We start from the raw sequence: 12,349 nt of genomic DNA, 5'->3' as shown, positions 1-12,349 counted from the left end.
AAAAGGAGAAAACTAAAGGAGAAAAAGAAGCAACCATATTGTGCAAAGGAGTACAGAGCAGTCAGTCAAAAAATTAAAACAAGTATGAAAAGGGCAAAAGAAAATTTGACCGAGGAACAGCCAAATAATCGAAAGCAACCTGAGAACAAACAACAGCAAAAAAAGCCTATCAATTAGTAAAAGACCTGAGTACAGAGAAGGGCGCGCCGCCACCATTCAAGACAAACAAGGAAAATGCCTGACAGAGGAACAAAACATTTTGAAAAGATGGAGAGAATACCGCTCAGAACTGTACAACTACAAAGCCACGGGAAACCCCGAGATTCTAAACGTTCCCCCAACAACCAACATCGATAACCACCCAATCCTCCGAGAAGATGTTGAAGCAGCAGTTAAAGCACTGAAAAGGGGGAAATCAGCAGGAGTGGACAACATCCCAGGAGAATTGATACAGGCAGGGGGAAAGGACATGATAAGCGCTCTTACTGTCATCTGCAACAAGATCTGGCAGACAGGAGAGTGGCCAACACCATGGACACAATCACTAGTGATTACACTCCCCAAGAAAGGTAACCTGCAACTATGTCAGAATTACCGCACCATCAGTCTAATAAGCCACCCCAGTAAGGTTATGTTGAAGATAATGCTGAACAGATTGAAACTACAGGCAGAGAAGATCATTGCCGAAGAGCAGGCAGGCTTTAGAGTAGGGTGCAGCTCAACAGAACAGATCTTCAACTTCAGGATACTGTGCGAGAGGTACCTCCAACACCAACAAAACCTATACCATATCTTCATGGATTTTAAAAAGGCCTTCGACGGGGTCTGGCATGCAGCCTTATGGGCAACCATGATGAAATATAACATCAACGCCAACCTGATCAACGTCATACAACAACTATACGACAAGGCTTCCAGCGCAGTCTACCTTAACGGCAGCATGGGGGATTGGTTCAGGACAACGGTCGGGGTGAGGCAAGGCTGTTTACTCTCTCCCACTCTCTTCAACATCTTCCTAGAACGAATCATGATATGGAACAATCAGTATTGGAGGCAGGACAATTACTAACCTGCGCTTTGCCGATGACATCGATGGATTAGCAGGAGAAGAACAGGAGCTCGCCACACTAGTGGAGCGGCTGGACACAACCTCAGCAGCCTACGGCATGGAGATCAGTGCCGAGAAAACCAAGCTAATGACCAATAACACCAATGGCTTCAATGCGGACATCAAAGTCAGGGGCGAGAAACTTGAGACCGTCAACAGCTTCAAATACCTCGGATCTATCGTCTCAGATGAAGGCTCAAGACCAGAAATTCTCTCCAGAATCGCGCAAACAACAGCTGCGCTGTCAAAACTGAAGCCTATTTGGAGGGACAGAAACATCACGCACAGCTAAAAAATTAGACTAATGCGCTCACTGGTCATCTCAATATTTTTTATACGCCTGCTAGTCGTGGACACTAACAGCGGAATTAGAGAAAAAGATTCAGACCACAGAGATGAGATGTTACCGCAGACTCCTTGACATCTCGTACAAAGACCACGTTTCAAATGCTGAAGTACGAAAGAGAATCACCAACGCAGTGGGACAATATGAAGATCTACTGACCACAGTGAAGAGACGAAAACTAAAATGGTATAGGCATGTGACAAGATCCACAGGACTTGCCAAAACAATCCTACAAGGAACCGTACAAGGAAAGAGAAAGAGAGGAAGGCAGAGAAAGAGATGGGAGGACAACATTACAGAGTGGAAAAGAAAGACGATGGGTGACAATCTGAGGAGAGCAGAGGACAAAAATAGATGGCGAGAGCTGGTTTTCCAATGCAGTGGTGCCCCAACTGTTGCCCCAACCCCGGGATAGAAGAAGAAGAAGAAGAAGAAGTGTTTAACAGCACTTGCAACACAATATAAGATCATATACGTTCCGAAGATTAGAGGTGTTACATGGGAGTAACAAACACAAAATAGAAGGAGGGGAGATAAGGATGATAGATGTTTGATAGGAAAGAAGGAACAAACCACACAAGAGCATTCGCAAACCACCCGCGAAGCATATCGAAACAAACCATGGGCAAACTTAAAAACAAAACAAAACCACCCCCCCCCCTTCCCGCTAAATAAAGAACCAACAACCCAAAACAAAACAAAAACCCAGAAAAAACATTAAAAAGAACACACACAAAAATAAACAAAACAAAAATAAAAGACAAACAGATGCTCAAACGTCTTCAAATACGTGTATATTTACGTGTGATCGATACCAACAGAAAGCACTCTATTTCAATACTATTGTTCTTTAAATTCATGTATATATAATTTTGTCGCAAGCTGAAGGGTATCGGGCACTTCAATTTCCGACTTATTTTTTTATCTTTTTTTTTTTAGGGGGGGGGGGGGGGTCTCACGGCTGTCAAAGTTGTTGATAAAGTTCTTGAAAAAGTCTTTCCTTTGAGCCAAAATTAGTACGTTTCCTCTGCAGATTTTCAATTTCTTTTCGCTTGAACTCCCGTTTTCGAGACAGGAATTAATTGTGCCCTTAAGAAAAAGAGTGGTCTACCTTCTCCACTGTAAGCAGTTTTGAGAAAAGCGCAATTTTTTGCTTTAAGTTTAAGGAACTATGAATTAACTTCCGCTTCCAATTTACCCCCCAAAAAACACCAAAAAAAAACCCCATATCAAAATGACTGCTCTTAAGTTATCCATGTACCTTCATTTAACGTGAAAGATATTGCAAAATGTTATTCTGACCCCGCGGTTTTATGCCCAAAAAATTTGAAATTGTGAAAACTGAGCCCAAATTAAATACATGAAAGTATGCGGTTCTGTTAATTTTAGCAAAGAATAATACAGGAAAATAATCAGAAATTATTCAAAAAATGAACTTATTCTAAATTAAGCGGGGTGCATAAAACCCTGGGGACAGGTTATTCTGTAATTAGGGTCTCTCTTTGACCAAGTGTAAACAAAGACCACAGTACTATTTTCATGTGCATAAATATACTTGCGTGCCCTCAAATTGATTACGCCAAAAATGGAGGCAGTACAAAACAGTCCTAAGCCCAAGATACTGTGGCGCCCATTGTAAAGGTTTTTAATAAATGCAAACAAAGAAGTATATTTCTGGCTGATGTTGTGTCATTTGTCCTGTAATAAAAGGGTTTTCATCAGCTGGGACACTTTTAACTTTGGTTGTTGTTTTTTATTTGGTAAGTGTTTGGGCTTTTTTAAAGCTATAGTAAGAGGTTTACGGCACTTGCAACACAATAAGGTCATATAAGTGCCGAAGATTTGAGGTATTACAATAGAGTAACAAACACAAAAAAGAAGGAGAGATCAGGAAGATAGACGTTTGGTAGGAAAGAAGGAGTGAACCACACCAGAGCACCCGCCAACCATGCACGGTAAGTGTTTTACGGCGCTCGCAACTGGATAAGGTCATATGAGCGCGCGAGACACATTATACATTTTCAGTGGGAAGGAAATTTTGAATTTTGCAAGGGTGGCGGCGGAAGCTTATTCTTTTCAATTTTGGACCACCAAGGGATCTTTAATGTGCGGAACTTGCACAACGGACCTCCGAGATTTTTCGCCCATGTCCGAGAAGGTTAGGTGTAGACCTTTCCTACATTAAAATCACGTGTGTGGCTGAAAGACAGCACTAAGAAGGAGCCAAGGAGTAGCGGCAGAAAGGCTGAAGAAAGAGTCAGGAGCCCAGAGGAGGAGGCAAAGGACGTGAAGGGGTGGAAGCAGAAAGTGGAGTCGAAAGCAGACGACAGAACTTTGCCAGAGAGAAGGAAAGGAGGGGAAAGGAAACAATTTAGAGTAGAAAAATTTCCGTCGCTATCCTGGTTCGAACCCGGGACCTAATGAAAGAGAGGCGAACACCTTAATCTCTAGGTCACGAGAAACCCCCGGCTTTGAACAGAAGAAGCAGCAAGCCCCGGTCTCAGTGGGCATATTTTCTCGGGAAAATCAAATTCACCTCAACAACCAAACCGGTACGAAAAGTCGAGCCTCCTGTTGTTTGATGTAAAAAATGCAATTCCAGCAGTTTTTCTCCCCTATCGCCACTAATCAGATAAATCATTAACCCTGTCCGCACGCCTGGGGTCATTTTGTACCCCAGGGGTTGTATTCTTCACATTTTAGAATACTTCTAGTGCGAAGATCTCTTTGAAACTTTCAGTATTTATTATCAAAATATAATTTTGACAGACAGACTGCCCAGCGGATCGGATTGACTAGTAAATTTCCTCTTTGGAAAGTGGGGGCAGAGAGTTCCCCACGTCGTAAGGATACGATAGTAAACCACGACGTACGGATGGATCATTAAGGAAGCAGGCTGCTTCAACCTTACCTTTCAGGATCAGCCTGGGCTGAAAAAGACACAACATCACAGCAGAAAGGCGGGGATACTCGATTGAAATTAACTCCCAACTCAGGAATCGAACTCATGTTTTATGTGTACGATGCTTACGCCATTGGCACGAACGGGTCGGGTCGGGTCGGGTCGGGTCGGGTCGGTATGCTTGCTAGATTGAGGGCGCAAAACAGATATCGTGGCACAAACCAATCGCACGACCCGTCACCTCAAAAAAATAAAAAAAAATAACACAAAAACAAAACCAAACAAAACCAAACAAAAAATCCCCCCCCCCCCCCAAAAAAAAAAAAAACAACCCCAAACGCGTTTGTTTTCACTACTTTCAGGCAATGAGTCGGGCGATCAACCCAATCCGAGCGGATCCGTTCCCATCTGCAATGGGTACCCGGTATAACGGTAACTACAGGCAACGCTATAGAAGCTGGTCCTGTCATTTGCCAGTTTGTTTGTTTCGTTTATTTGATTGTAAAAAGAAGCACATCGACACAATAACGGTAATTAAATACTGGGTAAAAGTAAGAGAGAGAGAGAGAGAGAGAGAGAGAGAGAGAGAGAGAGAGAGAGAGAGAGAGAGAGAGAGAGAGATAGACAGACAGACAGAAACAACAGTAGGTAAATGAAAAGTAGGACCTATCAATAGCGCCCTCCCTATCCCCCCCTACCCAAGAAAAGCCCCCAAAACAAAAAACAAAACAAAACAACAGCAACAACAACACCCCCCCCCCCCAAACAAAACAATCAAAACAAAAAGCAAAACCACCCGCTCATTTGGGAAATGGTAGGTAACAGATTGTCTGGTCACAAGTCTTTAGTATTTTTTTTTAATAGTAGAGGGTTTTATGGCGCTCGCAACTGCATAAGGTCATATGAGAGCCAAGGGGTGGGTGTCAACAAAGAAGTCTTACAGGGAATCAGACTTAGACTCCTCCCCTCTTTAGTTTCAACAGCACAAGGTCTGCTTCAACTATCAAGGCACCCCAAAATAGCAGGTCACAAGAGAGTGACAAACATACAAAAGAAGTAGAGGAAAATGACAATAGTAAGGATCACGAAAGAAAAAGCAGCAGTTCCCTGTTGTAGATCAGGCACAGTTATGAGCGTGACATGAGTCAGCCCATTTACAATTTTACTATGCTTGAACAAGATATGTCCCCCTTTGGGAATGGCCTAAAGACACTTCAGTCAGTGGCACTGCCCCGGGGGGTAAGTCTTTAGTATCAAGTGACTTACAAATGTTTTGCGTCACAATAGATACAATTTGGGTCATATTATAGGGGCGGACAACTGCGACCCTGCCTATTATCAGGGCCAACGCAGGCTAGGTGGGGCACATCATAACAGTACAAAGATAAAGATACTCAATAACAGCACTTTTCTTTTCAATTGTTCGATTGTTTATCTGGCCCCGCGGAAAATTGCATTTTTGAAAAAGAAAAATTGCAAAAAATTGCAAAGTAAACTGGCTAAAAATTACAAAAAATTGCAACCTTCCCATCCCATGCGCATTACTACGGCTTCACATTTTTAGTTGAAAAAACATGACAATTTTGAGTACCGGTAGCCACGGGGCGAAGGCTGACTTGTTTGACAGAGAAATCAAAGTGAGATGGGGCCGGATAGGGCCTGGAGCTATCACACTCACACAAGTCGCAAGAATCTTACTGGAGGCGGCAACTCTGAGTTGTAAATGAAAACAAATCCTGAATTCGTGTTGTATGCATATTCAACCGCTAAAATAATCGGGAAAGTATTTCATTAAATATTTATTCTAACTAAGCTTAAATTTAACTTTAGATTTGAATACACGAACACCAAGGAAAGAAGCAGAGATGTCAGTACTACAATGGCATGTTATACTAGACAGTCTGAACACTTTGGTAGAGCATGCCAATTATTAATTTTTTAATTTTACATTTGGCTGTTTTTTGTCTAGCTTTTCGCGGCCAGAAGCCGGTGTCATAATCGAGGTCACGATCTGATTATAGGACGTTAAAAAGTCGAGGGAAAACAAAAACAAAAAACAAGCACTCGCAGCTGTCAAGATATTATTTAGGAGTTAGTTCCCCTCACATCTGTGAGGTAGACTCGACCAGTGTAATAGTTCGCTAACATAATCAGCGCGTGAGGCTGCTTATAACTGTGGCTCGAAAGGGGTGAACAGGGTATATGTGGCAATGAAAAAGTTTTGACTGCTATGTTCCCTTCAACTCTATTGGTAGACTCTTCCTGCCTCACTTTAAGCTTACTTAATCAAAGCTTGTGACTGCTTATGGAGTGGCCCGATAGGGGTAAACAGACTATTTCTGTGGCAATGAAACGGTTTTGAAGTTTAGGCATAGTCTATTGTTCATTGGTGATTATGAACGTCTTTTTACATTTAATTTATGAGTTTACGTTTATGGGTGAATTTGACTGCGACAATGTTTCAAAATTAAGAAGGGAAGCAGGGATTATTTGATTATATAGACGCTTCGCAACTGCCAGTAGCATAAAGGCAGCACAGCCTTTAAAAAAATCATGACCAACAATACAAATTCATCAAATGTTATTAACAACATTTACTAGTAACAACACACGAGTACGTTAACAATAAAGTTATCGACCAAATATTATTATAATATGGCAACGCGTGACACAAAATAACGGAACCCTCGGTTTTCGTAATAACTTTTAAATGAAGGCATACATTTTGACCTAAAGTAGTACATACCGGGTACTTGGTTCATGCAAAGATCTAGAAGTGTATGAGGTTTAATCTATAAAAAGCAACCAAAAAAAATTAAAAATTGACGAGAGATTTTCGAAACAACCTCTAAATACAAAATAAGCTTATGCTCCAGTAAAATCAAATCCTGTTCTATTTTTCTCTAGAAACCTTCGATACACCGGTAATCTGTATTTAGATCTATTTCAGATATTTTCGGTTTTATAACCGGCATGGTATTGTTTCAACACTAAGTCAAATCGTAAAATACAGCAATTTTTTTTTCCATGTTTGTAAACAATAGTAATACAAGTAAAAATGTAATCTGATCCAGATCATTTCTATAGCAACCACTCCCATGTGAACGCAGCTTAAGTGCCTTAAGACGTTTTACATAACGGGGTGTCAACGTACAAGGTACCCGGGGACCTAGCCTCAGTGTCTACGTACACGGTAACCGGCAACCGGGCACGTAGTCTTAGTGTCACGTACACGGTAACCGGGCAGTTCAGAATTCCGAGTTGAGTTTTTATCATCCGGTGTTGCCTTCAACTCCAGCCCTCCCCCGACTACATTTTTTACTGACGGGTCACGATGGCGAGCCCGACAAGACACGCGTGTATGACTTTTTTTTTAAAACAAGTGACAGCACACACAAATATTGGTTTATTTTCATTCCGGTTACCGTGTACGTAGATACTGAGACTAGGTGCCAGGTTACCGTGTATGTAGACACATGCATCATGTACGAACAATATTAACGCGCGAGCAAACACACACGCACACACACTCACGTACACCTCCATAGATGTACACTATAGTCACTAGATACCGTACGCCCCTCTCTCGCCTTGCTGCGCCATGGCCACATTTGACAGCGGCGTCCGCCATGTTTCGGTGGGCGAGTTGTGTGAAGGAATTCAAGCTAAAGCAATGGGCCAGGCATGTTTTCTCTCCCTCATACGCGATAGGCGATCGGCTTGGTCCTTGTTAACTTTTTTTTTTACGTGAGCGCCGTGGCGTACTATCTAGGTTACTAAATAGCAAAAATACAGCGTTCTTTTTACACTAGATCTACAAACAAATGTATTATTAAATAGATAGAGATAGAGATATAGGCTTAAAAATGGAACCCCCCCAAAAAACTTTTATTTCTTCATCAGCGCTATATCTACGAAGTGGTTTATTTCTTATTGACTGAATCAAAGCGTAGATCTATAGGGCCTATCGAACTTATAAAAAGAAGTATGAATTAAGATGTGGTATCATGGGAACCTCCCAATCACCCCACCCTTTCTCTCCTCCCGAATCTCAATACCCCTCCCCCCCCAAAAAAAAACCAAAAAAAAAACAACAGTTTGGCTTTAAATCAAACCAAGATGAGTCATAGAAAAAAATGCAAGTTTTTCTTCCATTAGGTGTAGGAAGGCACTGAAGCTCTTCATAAAGCATAAAACTTTCCCTAGTGACATTTGAACAGGATACTGTATTTTTCATTCTTATGTTCACTTATTTTTTTAATTATACATGTACCAAACAAGTAGATCTAGTGTTTCTTTATGTCGGTATTAAACTTTTAAAAAAAGAACTAAAGTAGACGATCTACAGCATTTAAACTAAAGTTCCTTTTATTGCTGTTTTAAGTAAATCTAATTTGGGGCATTAGTAAAACAACTGAGACAGCTCTGGACTCACTAAAGATAAAAAAAAGGGAACTTAACGTTGTTTTGTAGCCTGGACAATTGTTTGTCTACACAGTGTAGTGATAACTGATATTATGCTGTGCATATATAGCAAGCTCAGCACCAAACGCAATCTGGCTATGGTTTTCTTTGTCACCAATAAACTTAGATATCTATCATATACACTACTACATACATTTTAGACACAAGCCTATCTTTGGCTACTCCCATCCATCATTTTCCCATAAAAATAATTAGGATTGATGATGCTGTTATATTACTATGTTTTATATATATATATATATATATATATATATATATATATATATATATATATATATATATATATATATATTAGTATAATATAAATATAATATATATAAATATAATATATATTATATAGATCTATTTAAGTCAGTGAGTTAAGTGAGTGAAATTGGTACCTCAAATTAGTAGATCCAGCTTGGATTTTGTGATGTTTAAGTAAGTAATTAAACACAAAGACGAGGCAAAATTGCAGTGGTTACATCTGATATCAATTAACTGAAAGGTAGGCACTGATCAGACCAGACTTTTAATCTCTTCGAATATTTTCTTCAAAACGGAGATCTGGGTCTAGATCTAGATCTAATCTGTCTAAATTCTTATCAATCTTATTCTTACTCTTACCAATGAAATGAAAGAGGGGTTCCTTTGGAGGCCCTGTTAGTACACTAACAAATGCAGCAGTGTTGCACCATCCTTTCTGGTCTCGTTTTATTGTAAAGAAAGTTTCTAAGACTGCAATAATAATAACAATAATAATAATTATAATAATAATAGTAATAATAACAATAATAATAATAACAACAACAATAATAATAATAACAATAATAATAACAACAACAACAATAATAATAACAATAATAATAGTAACAATAATAATAACAACAATAATAATAATAATAATAATAATAACAATAATAATAACAACAACAATAATAATAATAACAATATAATAATAATAATGCAGATCATTTCTATAGCGCCCACGAACACAGCTCTATGTGCTTTACATAAATGCATGTATGAGCAATATTCACACACACACACACACACACACACACACACACACACACACACACACACACACACACACACACACACTCACACATCACACGCATACGCTTACACATCGTACAAACATGATCTAGATCTATGGGGATTTGGCTTTTCTTTGGGTTACATAAACGAGTTTCAGTATTATTTTCATTAAGCTGGAGCGTATTATCAATCATCCAGTTCTTGACATCATCAATGCACATACCCATGGTGGCAGGGGAGGTTTTAACATCTAGATCTAGTGGTGGAACAGATTTATACAACTGTTTATTATCTGCGTACATGGGATAATTCATACTCAACTGTGCTTTCTAGTCACAGCTCCAAGCGGCTGTGTATATAACGTATACTCGATTGGACCCAATAAGACGTTAATCCAGAAAGGGACTAGATCTAGAGGTTTCATATGCTTGCACTATTAAGAGAATCGCTTTGGATTAAAACATAACGTTAGAATCAAATAAAACACGTAAGAGCAGAGACACGCCCACTCACATGTAAGAGCAGAGACACGCCCACTCACATGTAAGAGCAGAGACACGCCCACTCACATGTAAGAGCAGAGACACGCCCACTCACATGTAAGAGCAGAGACACGCCCACTCACATGTAAGAGCAGAGACACGCCCACTCACATGTAAGAGCAGAGACACGCCCACTCACATGTAAGAGCAGAGACACGCCCACTCACATGTAAGAGCAGAGACACGCCCACTCACATGTAAACAAAAGTTTTGGCCCACTGAAAAATGGCCGCCTACAAACTCAAACGTTTCTGTGTCACGTGACCTCGTACGGACTCTAGTATAAAAGGAGATAACTCTATGTACACCTCACACACATACTTTCTTATCACACGCGCACGCTTAGGCCTAGCCTATGTCTCAGTTTGTGTTGTACATGATGCATTCCGGAATGAATTTCTGGTTATAGCTTTTAGAGTACGCTCAGTAGGCTTGAGCTGGGCCGATACCATGATTTATGTAGTATAAAAGAGTAAAGAGTTTACATAACAAGAGGGGCCACTTCTCTCTTTGAGCCAATTAAAAAAGTGTCCTCAAAATTCGGTGGCGCCCTCTTCGCAAATGCGCACCTTTTGCGAACAGAGTTATCCTACTTGAGTTTTTAAAAATCAAAGTGAAACTAGCAAGTTTTTTAATGAATTTCGGAAGAACGCTCTTTTAAAATGGTTACGCTGACAAAAAAAACCTCTTCTGGAGGAAAGGGTGATTGTTTTCTTCGTTCAATTTGACTTTAGAATGAAAGGCGAGAGGTCATTAAAATTTTTAAAAACCTAAAACTCTGCACTGAACGAACCCGAACTGCTGATAAACAGCAGTCGATCTGCGCACGCAGGGAGGTGCTATTCCTATTCTTCTTCTGGAAAAACGAAAGAGAGCTTCAAAACAGACTGCAGCGCTATCTGAAGCAAAGAGCGAACTTCCTGCGGACACTTTTTTGGTTGAGTGGCCCATCTTGTTATTTACTATGTTTGGTAGTATGTAGGCCTATCGGCTCTGTACTCGCACCATTTCGTATTAAAAATTATGTTAAAAATTATTGAATTTTGCCGGGGAGGCGGCCGAAGCCTACTCTTCTTATCGATTTTGGACCACCAAGGGATTTTTAACGTGAGCAAATTGCACACCGGCCCTCCGAGATTTTTTGCCCTTTTCCGAGAAGGCTAGATGTAGATCTTTCTACCCGAAGATCAGGGGTGTGGCTGAAAGACAGCAGTAAGGAGCAGCAGTAGAAAGGCTGCAGAAAGAGTCCGGAGTCCAGACAGATGAGGGTGCAAATAAGGTGAGGGAGTGGGGCCGAAAGTGGAAACGAAAGCAGGCGGTAGAACATTGCTAGAGAGCCGGAAAAGAGGTGAAAGGAGACAATTTTAGAGGATAACATTTTTCGGTCGCTACCCGGATTCGAACCCGGGACCTTTGAATGAGAGGCTAACACCTTAACCTCTAGGCCACGAGAGCCCCCCTGATGTGACTCGTGGCTTTCTGTCTTTGCTTTGACTCATGAAACCAGACCGGGCTGATCACTCTCTTGTGGCTGAATGCTTTTAAAAAGTAAAATTTTGCGTTTTACCCATATATCTACTGGGTTTTAATTTTTATAACTCGATATTACTCGAACACGTTGATCGATTTTCTTCGTTTACAAAGTTCATGTCCCCCCGGTAAAAATTTTATTTGTTCGAAGTTTTGTTTAAATTAGCGCAGAGATGACAGTTAAGTAGGCTACCCTTTTAAAGATTTTAGTGGGTCCTCTTTTTTGGACACCCAGTACAAAAAGCCTAGTTATTACACCACAAATACATGCTAGTGTGCCTCCCACATATAAGTACAAGGTCAGTCCATACATACCTAGATACTAGATGACGAGAACATGACCCCCCAAAAAAAGATTTTACAGCAGAACAAGGTGTTTTAATTTTACACCCTAATCAACCTAATTTAGATTATTG

The sequence above is a fragment of the Aplysia californica genome, unplaced genomic scaffold (assembly GCF_000002075.1).
Source record: "Aplysia californica isolate F4 #8 unplaced genomic scaffold, AplCal3.0 scaffold00154, whole genome shotgun sequence".
In the NCBI taxonomy this organism is placed as follows: domain Eukaryota; kingdom Metazoa; phylum Mollusca; class Gastropoda; order Aplysiida; family Aplysiidae; genus Aplysia; species Aplysia californica.
Note: the sequence above shows the minus strand (reverse complement) of the source record.